Source organism: Globicephala melas, chromosome 2, assembly GCF_963455315.2.
Source record: "Globicephala melas chromosome 2, mGloMel1.2, whole genome shotgun sequence".
Lineage (NCBI taxonomy): Eukaryota > Metazoa > Chordata > Mammalia > Artiodactyla > Delphinidae > Globicephala > Globicephala melas.
Genome location: NC_083315.2, coordinates 10,855,456 through 10,869,887, shown reverse-complemented (window position 1 = coordinate 10,869,887; position 14,432 = coordinate 10,855,456). Strand labels below are relative to the sequence as shown.

The 14,432-nt window shown below is 40.1% G+C and overlaps 1 protein-coding gene across 11 annotated transcripts in view; it reads right to left on the bottom strand.

The window, feature by feature from the left end:
• PRTFDC1 (phosphoribosyl transferase domain containing 1) overlaps window positions 1-14,432 on the bottom strand; it is a 104,366-nt gene that overhangs the window by 18,974 nt on the left and 70,960 nt on the right. The window lies entirely within an intron of this gene.

The following is a 14,432-nucleotide window of genomic DNA, read 5'->3' as shown; positions in this document are numbered from 1 at the left end:
ACACACACACACAATGAACAAAATATGGATCGTTCCTTAGTATAAATATCACAACAGAATAACATGGGGGCAGAATGGGAAACAGAGAGCAGGCAGCTTGTTTTCTGGCCTCCTTGCAAAGAGGCAGTAAAGGAACCGAAGCAGATACCCTACAGCCAACTGGTTTCATGACCAAGCAAGACTGCTGCGATGTTGCAGTCCCTTCATCCAAACAATAACCTAAGTGAGAAGACACCAATAGAGGGACCAGACGTACACTGTGCTGAACCAGGAAACATCTCCGGTTACTGCTGCGGACAGCTGTTGCTTTGGCTAGTTCACTGCTTTTCTCCCTTATTCTGGCAAGAAGGTCCTGCTTCTTTCCCGGGAGAGTTCATTCCATTTGGATCAGGTGGAGCCAGGCCTTACCTGTATAAATCAGCTATGCCCGAAGCTATAACCAACCTTGAACTTTCCAGCTACTTAAGCCAATTCATTCCCTTAAAGAAATTTTCCCTTGGGTTGTTTTGAATTGGATTCTGTCACTTGCAACTGAGAGTCTAGACCTAGAGTTACTTTGTCATAGCACTGGTCATCCGGAAAGGGAAACAAAAAAAAGCCAACCAACCAATATAACAGTTTTACCAATGAAGCAGCCTTTTATTTTTTTACCTTACTGCTCAAGAGAAAAAAAAAAAAAAGACCTTAAAACGTTCTTACTTCCACTTTGAAAGCATTCATTCCTTACTGCAAAGGAGTGGAGACAATGGTTGAAGTGGCCCATAAGTTAGATAAAACCAATAATTTTCTTCTTATGGGAACTGATCTTAAAAGGAGAAAATCAAAGGCTAACCAGAATTCGCTGATCTTTCCTGTTTTTGTACAGGCGTATGTAATCATATATTCACACGCAGTCATGTCAGCAGGTTGAGAACTTGTCAAAAATGTCAAAGGAGAAAATTTTCTTGTCACTTCTAGAGGTGCTGAGATAAGAGGAGTTAATATAGGGAGAATTTCTGTGTATTACACTCACACATGGTAATAGCAGCAAGAAAAGTAAAATTTCAGTGTCTCCAGAGGACTGAGGTATGCAGAATTGGATGGAACAGCTAAACCACAAAGTTTGATGTAAAAAAATGAGACTTATACTCTGCTAGATCTGAGTAAATTTCACAATAATTCTACTATTAGCATCTCTATTCAGAAACAAAAACACATCAGAAAGCTGAATACAACGCTCTAAGTCACACATTTAGTGTGTTTTCAAGCAAGTCTTATTTCAGAAGGCCTCACTTAGTCCAAGCTTATAACATATTTTTAATATTAGATTTGCCCTTCATTCATCTGGAATTTATATCTTCCAAGTGTGTATATGGTCAATTGTCCTAATACCATTTATTGAATTGTTTATTTTTTTCCCTACTGGTTTGAAATGTCATTTTTATCATATCCTTCATTCTAATATGCAAGGATCAATTTCTATATACTTCTGTTTCATTAACCAAAAATGTCTATTTCAGCATCAAAACCATACTGTTAAATTATTATAGCTTTTTAGTATGTTTTAGTGTCTGGTAGAGCAAGTCCCAATTTTTTGTTCTTCTAAAAAGTTGTCTTGGCTACTTTTGCACATTTATTCTCCTATCTGGTGGGCTGTTAAGAAGCTCAAATGAATTAATACACACAGAACATTTAGAACAGAGCATGGCATATGGTAAGCACTCAGTAGATGATAGCTGTGACTGATTTCTTCCCTTTCCTCCCTCCCGCCCTCCCTTTCTTTCTTCCTTCCCTCCCTCCCTGGAAACAATCACCCCTCAATCCTCCCTAGTACACTGGAGTCTGGAGCTCCCTGGTTTAATGACTCTGGAAAATATGTCTGGGATGGAGAAGGGCAATTAGAGGTCCAACTTCTCCATTCATATGCTTCCCATTGCCTTGCTGCATCCAGACCATTCCTCACTCTACCTTCTAAGAACCTGGTGACAAACTAGTAAGCCTTTCAGGAATCCTGTGGCCTGATGACTCCTCTCTACTCTTTGAAATCAGCCTCCATAGACATTTAGATTTTCAGTTTCTCTATTTTGCTGAGTCAATGCCCTTCCTTAATCAGTTTTATCACCTAAAAAACAACACTGACATCTCTTGCCCACTGAGGTCTTCTCCCTTTCCTCTCGTCCTTGTGGGCATATGTATATCTTGTTTATTTCTTTACTGTCGTTTCGCTGGGGTTTCAGGAAAAAAAGGAGTTAACTGAATGCATTCAATTCACTGTGTTTAACCATAACATTTTTCTAGTGGTTCAAAAACATCCTTATATTCCTAGGATTGATTTTTTTTTTTTTTTTACACCACTGGTTTTGATTTGAAACTATTTTCTTTGGGATTGTTCATCTGATCTTCGTAAGTAAGAATGACCTACAATTTTCCTTTCTTTTGCTACCTTTGTGGATTTTTAAACCCAGTTATACAAGCCTCATATGAGTTGGGTGATTCTTTGTCTTTTTTTCTATATGCTAGAAAGGTCTGTATATGGGTGAATGTATCTATTTTGCTAAGGTTCAGTAGAGCTCAGAATAGGTATTATTTAATCCCCAATTTACAAACAAGGAACTGGACGCAGCAAGAGTCTGAGTAACTTGCCCAAAGAGGTACTACTAGTAAGTGAAGGAATCCAGTTCAATTCTAGAATTGCCTGAATTGACATTATTCTTGTGTTAATCACCCCCCGTCCTCCACAATATTCCTAGAAGGTAGAAGTAACAGTACATCTCTGAGAGTAACATGGAGAAGAAATTGGGTCCTGCTTATACTAATGTAGTAAAATATATAAGCTGAAATGGCTAGGAGAAATCTACATCTTGAAAGAAATATTGGTAGCTGTTGTGTGGATTTATTTAAACAGCAAAGGAAGTCTCTGACGTATAGTTCAGGCATCCTCAGAAAGAAATATATTGGAAATTTCTAGTTTAGGTGACCTGATCTCCAGGTGCAAAAAAAAGCTCAGCAGGTATGGTGACTACTCAAACAAGAGAATGTGGACTGTTTAGATAATGTTTAGGAAAAAACATAACCGAGGAAGAATAAATATCCTGAATTCCTTTTGAGGAACCGGAAGGGGAAAAGTAAAGAAAGCAAATAAACAAAAGAACCACTCTCTCAGCCATTCATTTCCAAAGTCAGAGCAACATGCTTCATTCAGAATCTATACACGCAAAGGCTTTCTCAACATGCTCCGCCCCCACAGATGCCTTAACTTCGCTTTTTCCCTCTTCTTTTCAGCCTCATCCTCCCTCTCAGCTCTTCTCCTGTGCTTAGTAAGGTCGTCAGTACTATATCAAATGGGTAGAGAGGCAAACCCCAAACCAAAACAGTTCATTATAAGAAGCTTTAATGATGAAACCGGAGAGCTTCTAATGAAAATGTTGCAAACTGTTGAAAAATTTTTCAAAAACTCTAACATTGATACCAAGTCAGATAACAAGGACAGGTGAATCAGTTCCAGTGTTTTCTTTTTAACCAGCTGTTGAGGTAGGGTGTGGGTCCCCGAGTCCTTTAAGCAGCCTGGGGTCAAAGTAGAGGTCACAGGGCAGTCAGAGCTGGTGGCTTGTGTGCCCGTCCCTTGCTTCACCCAGAGCAGCTCCTCTTATCTCTGTTATATTAACTGGGTTCAAGGTAAGATGATGGCGGCCAAAAAGTTTGAAAACCCTCACGTCAATATTTTCTTCCTTTGAAATGGACTTGCCTTCTTTTCAGTTCTTGTTCATTTAAATATCCATTTGTTTCTGGGATCATTTTTGTTTAGAAACTCATTCTTACAACCTATGTGGGTGAATTGTGAGAAAGGAACATGGTGACTGGTGAACAGGCAGCCAGTGTCCCCAGGTCCCCTGGGGACCAGACTTCCTGGGTTCCAGTCCCAGCCCCACCTTCTCTTAGTTGTATGACCTTGAGGAAGCTACTTAACCTCTCAGTGCTCCACTGTCCCTGTCTATAAAAAGAGTATGTCAATAGTTCCCACCTCCTAGGATTACTGGGAGGAGTAAATGAATTAATACAAATTCAGCACTTAGAAAAGTGCCTGGCGTGTAATAAGCAGTTCCTAAAGTAAGCCTTGTCTTCTCATCATCTACTTTTAGTCTAAGAAACTTGCACATCTACCTGAGTTTCCTAACATTGACTTTGTGACGATTCTTCGTTCAGTTCACTGAGCACACGACTGCTATGTGAATGCCTCGTGCTCTGAGGTTATGGTTTCTGAGGCTGACAGCCACCCATGAGGCATGTGGTTAAGAAGGACTCATGGCCTTCTGTTGCCACTTTGCATCATGGCTACAGTCTTGATTAAAAACAAGCTCAGTTGTATGGTCCTTTGGGGTTTCTCAGTGACCTCTCCCCAGTTCCCAAGCTGTGATGTCTGAATCTTTAAAGTAGACCATTTCATGGGTATAATAAGCATCATTCCACTCTGCTGTTTTCATCTTTCTCCTCAACAGACAGAAGCCACCTGGAGATGATGCTCAGATCCACTTTTGTCCTTATCAGCTCTTGTCTGTACTCTGTTGGAGCCGTTTATAGTCAGTAAAGAGTTAACCTTGAAATTGCTTTACAAGATGGCAGCAGAAGATCTGTAGTAGAACATGAGGATGGGGCTTCCCTGGTGGCACAGATGTTGAGAGTCCGCCTGCCGATGCAGGGGACGCGGGTTCGTGCCCCGGTCCGGGAAGATCCCACATGCCGCGGAGTGGCTGGGCCCGTGAGCCATGGCCGCTGAGCCTGCGTGTCCGGAGCCTGTGCTCCGCAACGGTAGAGGCCACAACAGTGAGAGGCCCACGTACCACAAAAAAAAAAAAAAAAGAGAGAGAATGGATGGCTGGTTTCCTGAAAATTTTCCCGGGCCTGGCTCCATTTTTGCCTTGGGGATCATGAGATACCCCAATTCTTTCCTTTAATCCACCACCTCAGCTTAAGGTAATTTAAAATAGATTTACACTACTTGTCAATAACAGAACCTTGACTAAGGTTTCACACCAACTTACAGGAGAAGTCAATATTTGCAAATTATGATAAATATTATTAGGGACAACTTAGTGGTGACACATCATCACTCATCACTGAGGGACACGCATCACTGTGCTGCATGAGACCCTAGACTTCCCGGCACACAACGTACTGCTTCCTCCTCCATGTCTTAGCTCGTGGTTGCTCCCATCACACCTTCCCATCTTTCTTCACAGGACTAATTCCTACTCTTCCTTCAAGACTCAGTTCAGGCGTCATCTCTTCTAGGAAGCTTTCCAGGAGTCCCCTGGACGTGATGTGTCCCTATAACGCTCTATGCATGTCTGCATGTCAATAGACCACGTCCAACGGGAATTTTCTGTGAATGCAGCAATTGCCAATGGCATGAGGACTTCAGCACAAACAGCTTTATTTGCATCCTAACTGCACCCCCAGTGGCTGGCACATTGTGGCATCCAGTGTTTGCTGAGCTACACTGAAGCATCTGTGTACCTGTGTTTGCTATAGTTTTAATACTTCTTCCTCTACCCATGGGAGACACTAAGTGTTCTCAGGCAGCACTTGGTTTCTCTTGCTTTAAGTTCTTTCTGCAGCTGTCCAGGAGACGGAAGGAGCTTACTGCCCAATAGAGACAGAGAAAAAATAAAAACTATAAACAAACACATGAGAAAATATCTGTAAAGCTCAATTGAAAGGGGCACAAATGAAACTGACTTGAGTAACTTGCAAGATGGGAAGACTGAAAGAATACAGAACCTCCTCTGTGATGTCTGAATGATTCCCACCCAAACTATGTTTCTTTCTTCTTATTACTAGTGTTTTATTATCTCAGTTATCAAAGAGCCTTCTCGGTACTTTGAAAAATCTAAATGTGAAAATCCATGTGAATTCTGAACATGAAAATTATGAAAATATGAATTAGTAAGTTATGTTAATATCAGTCTTTCATTTCATGATTAGTAAATGATACATTTTAAAGCCAAACTAGCATTGTAACCCAGAAAAAAATATGTATATGTTAGCATGTACAATTTAGGTCATTTGAAAGAACACATACATTTTGTATTTCCCGAATTTGGTGTGTAACTTTGCAAGCAGGATGAGACTTTATTCAAGGACAAAATGGCCTTCTGTGTAATGACAATGATTTATTGCTCTATTGTGATTGGTATTCCACACCACCCAGTCTCTAAGAGGAGTACTGGTTAGCTCAGAGTAATCCCCACCCAACAGAGAAAAGCTCTTTTCTTTATGAGAAATAAAGCAATCTTGGGTCAGAAGAAGCGACCACAATGATGAGAAGCTATAGGCTGGTAGGAATAATAAAGGGTCACCAAGAAAAAGGAAAAAGGGAGTAGAAGGAAGAAAATGGACCTTTACTTCCATTTATTTATAAAAGACCCCAGGAAAGAGGAAACTCAGTTTAAAAACAGATTCGGTGACTTTGCTTTACATGGACTCTGAAACCTTGAAGCAGGATATCCTTCTGTTTTAAACCTCGGTATGGATTTGTTGTTTTGGTTTAAATTATGTTTTTAAATTATGAGTCAGAAAGAAAAACAAGTTGAACCCTTGACACAACTCAATGACCCCAAAGGACTTCAGTAAAATCTACGTTTTCAAATGTGGATGACCATATCCCAGTGGTGACTATTTCTTTTTTTTTTTTTTTTCGGTACGCGGGCCTCTCACTGTTGTGCCCTCTCCCGTTGCGGAGCACAGGCTCCGGATGCGCAGGCTCAGCGGCCATGGCTCACAGACCCAGCCGCTCCGCGGCATGTGGAATCTTCCCGGACCGGGGCACGAACCCGCGTGCCCTGCATCGGCAGGCGGATTCCCAACCACTGCGCCACCAGGGAAGCCCGGTGACTATTTCTTGAAAGGTCATTTTCTCCACACAATTTTTTTTTCCCTAGATAACCCAGGGGAGATTCATAATTATAACTTTTTAAAAAAGAACCAAATGGAAATTATTTTTCAACAGTAAAGAAATCTTAAGCCAGCTCTCACAGACCTGTTTTAAGATTGCCAGGGGATGGGACGGTGGACAGGAAGGGCCAAGGGAGAGGACTGGTGGCACATCCTGCGCCAGGGAGACCTCCAAAACACACATTGCTTTCTGGCATTAGACTGGATCTGCTTTGCTCCCACCCAATTGTACTCTGGGTCCAAAGGGTTCTGCTTCCTCGTGTGACTTCTCAGCTCAAAATATTTCTGCAGTTGCCCATGCCTGCAGAATGAAGTCTCATTTTGTCATCGCAATGGGCCAGGCCAGCCTTAGAGCCAGGCAACAGAGGTCTTGCACATCACAAATACCAAAACACAAAGACATTTGCTTTTTTCTTTTTGGTCTTAAAAGGAAGCTTTGGGGGAGAATTCTGGAATAGTTTGAGCTAATGAGAATTATGCAATAGGGACATGTGTGCTGAACTGGGCTTTTCCTCCCACCCCTGACCCTCACAGGGCCAAATCTGTGGTGGGGCAGGTGGTGGTGGCCTCCCTTGGGAAGCCAGACAAAGAGGCACTGGTCTATTTTCCAGGTGGCCCTAAATCACCCAAAGCAGGTGCCTCAGAGGCTGGGCTCCCCAGATAACTGTTCCCTCCCGCCTCTCTGCTCAGGAAGTAGGGTCTCCGAGGCATCTGAGTTGGAAAAGAGAGGCATGAAGAATCTCGCTTCCCCAACTCCCTGGAAAGCTTAACCCGGCCAGTCCCATGAGGGGTTCAGGCAGACTCGGTCACCATCCAGGAGCTGGTTCTGGGCCCAACTGGTGCCCCACCCTGCCTAGCAGGTACACGGCTCTGCTCGGGCTTGTAGGCTGCAGGGGTGAGCGCCGCTCCTGCAGCCTCCAGCTCAGGTGATCTGGCTAGAAACGTGAGCCTGGCCACGTACAAGGCTGTAAAGTTTCAGAACCTTACCTATTTAGGTATATGCTATGGGAATCTCCATTTGTTCGCTTGCCCTGGGCCTCATACACAGTAGGGGCAAGACGAACTCTGAGAAGCATTCACTGAGTGCCAGGCGCTACGCTAGGGCCATTGCTTACACGAATCCTAACGACGTCCTATGAGGTGTGATCCAGCCATTGCGCTACTTGGTACTTACCTGCGGAATCGAACACTTCGGGGCATGCAAAAACCTGCACGCTGGTCACTGTGGAAAACAGTATGGAGGTTCCTCAGAAAACTAAAAACAGAATCACCATATGATCCAGCAATCCCACTCCTGGGCATATATCCAGAGGAAACTATAATTCAAAAAGATACATGCACCCCTATGTTCATAGCAGCACTATTCACAGTAGCCAAGACATAGAAACAACCTAAATGTCCATTGACAGAGGAATGGATAAAGAAGATCTACAAACACACACATACACACACACACACACACACACACTGGAATACTACTCAGCCACAAAAAAGAGTGAAATAATGCCATTTGCAGCAACATGGATGCAACTAGAGATTATGATATTAAGTGAAGTAAGTTAGAGAAAGACAAATATTATATGATATCACTTACATGCAGAATCTAAAATACAACACAAATGAACCTATCTATGAAACAGAAACAGAATCACGGACAGAGAATAGACTGGTGGTTGCCAAGGGGTTGGGGGAGGGATGGAGTGGGAGAATGGGGTTCGCAGATGTAAGCCTTTATATATGGAATGGATAAACAACAAGGACCTACTGTACAGCACAGAGAACTACAGTCAGTATCCTATGATAAACCATAATGGAAGAGAATATTTTTCAAAAGAATGTATATATATATATGTATAACTGAATCACTTTGCTGTACAGCAGAACTTAATGTGACATGGTAAATCAACTATACTTCAATAAAAAATATTAAAACTGAAAAAAGAAGAATTAAGGAAAAACTTGCACCTGGATGTTTAGAGCAGTTTTATTCACAACTGCCAAACATGGAAGCAACCGAGATATCCTTCAGTGGGTGAAGAGACAAACAGACTGTGATACATCCAGACAATGGAATATTATTCAGCACTAAAAAGAAATGAGCTGTCAAGCCATGAAAAGAAGCTTAAATGCATATTACTAAGTGAAAGAAGCCAATCTGACAAGGGTATATATTGTTTGATTCCAACTAAACGACTTTCTGAAAAAGGTGAAACTACGGAGACAGTAAAAAGATTGGTAGCTGCCAGGGATTCAGGGGGAGGAAGAGATGAAAAGGCAGAGCACATTTTTTAGGTGATTTTTAGGGTCATGAAAATACTCTATGATACCATAGTGATGGATACATACTATTACACATTTATCTAAACCCATTAGAATGTACAACACCAAGAGTGAACCCAGTGAGAGCTGCCATTTCTTCTCCTCCGGGTCCATTTTTGAGTGACATCCTTTCACAAGTGTGGTCCTTGTCATCAAGGTGGTAAAGACCAGTGCCCATCACTGATCCGGTAGTAGTTTCAACAGGTGAAGAAATCAGCCTGGCTGATGTCATACGCGGTCTTCACCATGGTCTTCACCACGTGCCAAGCTTGCGGAATCTTGGTTCCCAGGCTGGAGGTTGGGCCCGAGCTCCTGTGGTGGAAGCTCCGAGTCCAAACTGCTGGACTAACAGAGAACATCAGACCCCAGGGAATATCAATCGGAGTGAGGCCTCCTGGAGGTCCGCATGTCAGCACCAGGACCCAGCTCTATTCAACTGCCTGCAAACTCCAGTGCTGCACGTCTCAGGCCAAACAACCAGTAAGACAGGACTACAGCACCACCCATTAAAAAAAAAAAAAGAAACGACAATAAAATATGTTACAGATGAAGGAGCAAGGTAAAAACCTACAAGACCAAATAAATGAAGACAAAATAGGCAACCTACCTGAAAAAGAATTCAGAATAATGATAGTAAAGATGATATAAAATCTCAGAAACAGAATGAAGAAAATACAAGAAACATTTAACAAGGATCTAGAAGAACTAAAGAGCAAACAAACAGTGATGATCAACACAATTAGTGAAATTAAAACTACTCTAGAAGGAATCAATAACAGAATAACTGAGGCAGAAGAATGCGTAAGTGAGCTGGAAGATAAAATGATGGAAATAACTACCACGGAGCAGAATAAAGAAAAAAGAATGAAAAGAATTGAGGACAGTCTCAGAGACCTCTGGGGCAACATTAAATGCACCAACACTGGAATTATAGGGGTCCCAGAAGAAGAGAAAAAGAAAGGGTCTCAGAAAATATTTGAAGAGATTATAGTCAAAAACTTCCCTCATACGGGAAAGGAAATAGTCAAACAAGTCTAGGAATCACAGAGAGTACCATACAGGATAAACCCAAAGAGAAACATGCTGAGACACGTATTAATCAAACTATCAAAAATTAAATACAAAGAAAAAATATTAAAAGCAGAAAGGGAAAAGCAACAAATAACATACAAGGGAATCCCCACAAGGTTAACAGCTGATTTTTCAGCAGAAACTCTGCAAGCCAGAAGGGAGTTATTTAAAATGATGAAAGGGAAAAACCTACAACCAAGATTACTCTACCCAGCAAGGATCTCATTCAGACTCGATGGAGAAATTAAAACCTTTACAGATAAGCAAAAGTTAAGAGAATTCGGCACCACCAAGCCAGCTCTACAACAAATGCTAAAGGAACTTCTCTAGGCAGGATACACAAGAGAGGGAAAAGACCTACAAAAACAAACCCAAAACAATTAAGAAAATGGTAATAGGAACATACATAGCGATAATTACCTTAAATGTAAATGGACTAAATGCTCTAACCAAGAGACATAGACTGGCTGAATGGATACAAAAACAAGACCCATACATATGCTGCTTACAAGAGACCCACTTCAGACCTAGGGACACATACAGACTGAAAGTGAGGGGATGGAAAAAGATATTCAATGCAAATGGAAATCAGAAAAAAGCTGGAGTAGCAATTCTCGTATCAGACAAAATAGACTTTAAAATAAAGACTATTACAAGAGACAAAGAAGGACACTACATAATGATCAACGGGATCAATCCAAGAAGACATAACAATTGTAAATATTTATGCACCCAACATAGGAGCACCTCAATACATAAGGCAAATGCTAACAGCCATAAAAGGGGAAATCGACAGTAACACAGTCATCGTAGGGGACCCCACTTTCACCAATGGACTGATCATCCACAATGAAAATAAATAAGGAAAAACAAGCTTTAAATGACACATTAAGCAAGATGAACTTAATTGATATTTATAGGACATTCCATCCTAAAACAACAGAATACACTTTCTTCTCAAGTGCTCATGGAACATTCTCCAGGACAGACCATGTCTTAGGTCACAGATAAAGCCTTGGTAAATTTAAGAAAATTGAAATTGTATCAAGAATCTTTTCTGACCACAACCTTATGAGACTAGATATTAATTACAGGAAAAAAAACTGTAAAAAATACAAACACGTGGAGGCTAAACAATATGCAACTAAATAACCAAGAGATCACTGAATAAGTCAAAGAGGAAATGAAAGAATACCTAGAAACAAATGACAATGAAAACACGATGACCCAAAACCTATGGGATGCAGCAAAAGCAGTTCTATGAGGGAAGTTTATAGCAATACAATCCTACCTCAAAAAACAAGAAACATCACAAATAAACAACGTAACCTTACACCTAAAGCAATTAGAGAAAGAAGAACAAAAAAACCCCAAAGTTAGCAGAAGGAAAGAAATCATAAAGATCAGATCAGAAATAAATGAAAAAGAAATGAAGGAAATGATAGCAAAGATCAATAAAATTAAAAGCTGGTTCTTTGAGAAGATAAACAAAATTGAAACACCATTAGCCAGACTCATGAAGAAAATAACGGAGAAGACTCAAATCAACAGAATTAGAAATGGAAAAGGAGAAGTAACAACTGACACTGCAGAAATACAAAGGATCATGAGAGATTACTACAAGCAACTATACGCCAATAAAATGGACAACCTGGAAAAAATGGAAAAATTCTTAGAAAAGCACAACCTTCCGAGACTGAACCAGGAAGAAATAGAAAATATAAACAGGCCAATCACAAGCACTGAAATTGATACTGTGATTAAAAATCTTCCAACAACAAAAGCCCAGGACCAGATGGTTTCACAGGCAAATTCTTTAAAACATTTAGAGAAGAGCTAACACCTATCCTTCTCAAACTCTTTCAAAATATAGCAGAGGGAGGAACACTCCCAAACTCATTCTACGAGGCCACTATCACCCTGACACCAAAACCAAAGATGTCACAAAGAAAGAAAACTACAGGCCAATATCTCTGATGAACATAGATGCAAAAATCCTCAACAAAATACTAGCAAACAAAATCCAACAGCACATTAAGAGGATCATACACCATGATCAAGTGGGGTTTATTCCAGGAATGCAAGGATTCTTCAATATATGCAAATCAATCAATGTGATACACCATATTAACAAACTGAAGGATAAAAAGCATGTGATAATCTCAATAGATATAGAAAAAAGCTTTCAACAAAACTCAACACCCATTTATGATAAAAACTCTCCAGAAAGTGGACATAGAGGGAACCTACCTCAACACAATAAAGGCCATATATGACAAACCCACAGCCAACATCATTCTCAATGGTGAAAAACTGAAACCATTTCCTCTAAGATCAGGAACAAGACAAGGTTGCCCACTCTTGCCACTAATTGCTCAGCATAGTTTCAGAAGTTTTAGCCACAGCAATCAGAGAAGAAAAGGAAATAAAAGGAATCCAAATCAGAAAAGAAGTAAAACTGTCACTGTTTGCAGATGACATGATACTATACATAGAGAATCCTAAAAATGCTACCAGAAAACTGCTAGAGCTAATCAATGAATTTGGTAGAGTAGCAGGATACAAAATTAATGCACAGAAATCCCTTGAATTCCTATACACTAACGATAAAAAATCTGAAAGAGAAATTAAGGAAACACTCCCATATATCATTGCAACAAAAAGAATAAAATACCTAGGAATAAATCTACCTAAGGAGACAAATGACCTGTATGCAGAAAACTATAAGACACTGATGAAAGAAATTAAAGATGATACAAACAGATGGAGAGATAAACTATGTTCTTGGATTGGAAGAATCAACATTGTGAAAATGATTGTACTACCCAGAGCAATGTACAGATTCAGTGCAATCCCTATCGAACTACTAATGGCATTTTTCACAGAACTAGAACAAAAAATTTCACAATTTTTATGGAAATACAAAAGACCCTGAATAGCCAAAGCAATCTTGAGAAAGAAAAACGGAGCTGGAAGTATCAGGCTCCCTGACTTCAGACTATACTACAAAGCTACAGTAATCAACACAGCATGGTACTGGCACAAAGACAGAAATATAGATCAATGGAACAGGATAGAAAGCCCAGAGATAAACCCATGCACATATGGTCACCTTATCTTTGATAAAGGAGGCAAGAATATACAATGGAGAAAAGACAGCCTCTTCAATAAGTGGTGCTGGGAAAATTGGACAGCTACATGTAAAAGAATGAAATTAGAACACTCCCTAACACCATACACAAAAATAAACTCAAAATGGATAAAAGACCTAGATGTAAGGCCAGACACTATAAAACTCTAAGAGGAAAATATAGGCAGAACACACTATGACATGAATCACAATAAGATACTTTTTGACACACCTCCTAGAGAAATGGAAATAAAAACAAAAATAAACAAATGGGACCTAATGAAACTTAAAAACTTTTGCACAGCAAAGGAAACCGTAAACAAGATGAAAAGACAACCCTCAGAATGGGAGAAAATATTTGCAAATAAAGCAACTGACAAAGGATTAATCTCCAAAATTTACAAGTAGCTCATGCAGCTCAGTATCAAAAAAACAAACAACCCAATCCAAAAATGGGCAGAAGACCTAAATAGACATTTCTCCAAAGAAGGTATACAGATTCCTAACAAACACATGAAAGGATGCTCAACATCACTAATCATTAGAGAAATGCAAATCAAAACTACAATGAGCTATCACCTCATACCAGTCAGAATGGCCATCATCAAAAAAATCTACAAACAATAAATGCTGGAGAAGTGTGGAGAAAAGGGAACCTTCTTGCACTGTTGGTGGGAATGTAAACTGATACAACCACTATACAGAACAGTATTGAGTTTCCTCAAAAACTAAAAATATAACTAGCATACGACACAGCAATCCCACTACTGGACATATACCCTGAGAAAACCATAATTCAAAAAGAGTCATGTACCAAAATGTTCATTGCAGCTCTATTTACAATAGCCAGGACATGGAAGCAACCTAAGTGTCCATCGTCAGATGAATAGATAAAGAAGATGTGGCACATATATACAATGGAATATTACTCAACCATAAAAAGAAAGGAAATTGAGTTATTTGTAGTGAGGTGGATGGACCT